Source organism: Physeter macrocephalus, chromosome 6 (genome assembly GCF_002837175.3).
Source record: "Physeter macrocephalus isolate SW-GA chromosome 6, ASM283717v5, whole genome shotgun sequence".
NCBI classification, from domain to species: Eukaryota; Metazoa; Chordata; class Mammalia; order Artiodactyla; family Physeteridae; genus Physeter; species Physeter macrocephalus.
In genome coordinates, this window is record NC_041219.1 from 31950204 (window position 1) to 31951607 (window position 1404).

At 39.1% G+C, this 1404-nt stretch overlaps 1 protein-coding gene across 8 annotated transcripts in view; it reads left to right on the forward strand.

Moving 5' to 3' along the window:
- APAF1 (apoptotic peptidase activating factor 1) overlaps nt 1-1404 on the forward strand; it is a 122808-nt gene that overhangs the window by 69506 nt on the left and 51898 nt on the right. The window lies entirely within an intron of this gene.

A 1404-nucleotide genomic window follows, 5' to 3' on the forward strand; every position in this document is an offset into this window, starting at 1 on the left:
TGTTGGGGAGTGTTCTAATTTCATTCTTTTACATGTATCTGTCCAGTTTTCCCAGCACCATTTATTGAAGAGGCTGTCTTTTCTCCATTGCATATTCTTGCCTCCTTTATCAAAAATAAGGTGACCATATGTGCGTGGGTTTATCTCTGGGCTTTCTATCCTGTTCCATTGATCTATATTTCTGTTTTTGTGCCAGTACCATACTGTTTTGATTACTGTATCTTTGTAGTATAGTCTGAAGTCTGTGGGCCTGATTCCTCCAACTCAGTTTTTCTTTCTCAAGATTGCTTTGGCTATTCGGGGTCTTTTGTGTTTCCATACAAATTGTGAAATATTTTGTTCTAGTTCTGTGAAAAATGCCATTGGTAGTTTGATAGAGATAGCATTGAATCTGTAGATTTCTTTGGGTAGTATAGTCATTTTCACAACATTGATTCTTCCAATCCAGGATTATGGTGTATCTCTCCATCTGTTTGTATCATCTTTTTTTTTTTTTTTTTTGTGGTACGTGGGCCTCTCACTGTTGTGGCCTCTCCCATTGCGGAGCACAGGCTCCAGACACGCAGGCTCAGCGGCCATGGCTCACGGGCCCAGCCGCTCCGTGGCATGTGGGAATCTCCCCAGACCGGAGCACGAACCCATGTCCCCTGCATCGGCAGGCAGACTCTCAACCACTGCGCCACCAGGGAAGCCCTGTATCATCTTTGATTTCTTTCATCAGTGTCTTATAGTTTTCTGCATACTAGTCTTTTGTCTCCTTTGGTACGTTTATTCCTAGGTATTTTATTCTTTTTGTTGCAGTGGTAAATGGGAGTGTTTGCTTAATTTCTCTTTCAGATTTTTCATCATTAGTGTATAGGTAGGCAAGAGATTTCTCTGTGTTAATTTTGTACACTGCAACTTTACCAAATTCATTGATTAGCTCTAATAGTTTTCTGGTGGCATCTTTAGGATTCTCTATGTATAGTATCATGTCATATGCAAACAGTGACAGTTTTACTTCTTCTTTTCCAGTTTGTATTCCTTTTATTTCTTTTTCTTCTCTGATTGCCATGGCTAGGACTTCCAAAACTTGTTGAATAATAGCAGTGAGAGTGGACATCTTTGTCTTGTTCCTGATCTTAAAGGAAATGCTTTCAGTTTTTCACCATTGAGAATGATGTTTGCTGTGGGTTTCTCATATATGGCCTTTATTATGTTGAGGTAGTTTCCCTCTAGGCCCACTTTCTGTAGAGTTTTTATCACAAATGGGTGTTGAATTTTGTCAAAAGCTTTTTTTGCATCTATTGAGATGATCATTTGGTTTTTCTTCTTCAATTTGTTAATATGGTGTACCACATTGATTGATTTGTGTATACTGAAGAATCCTTGCATCCCTGGGATAAATCCCACTTGATCATGGTA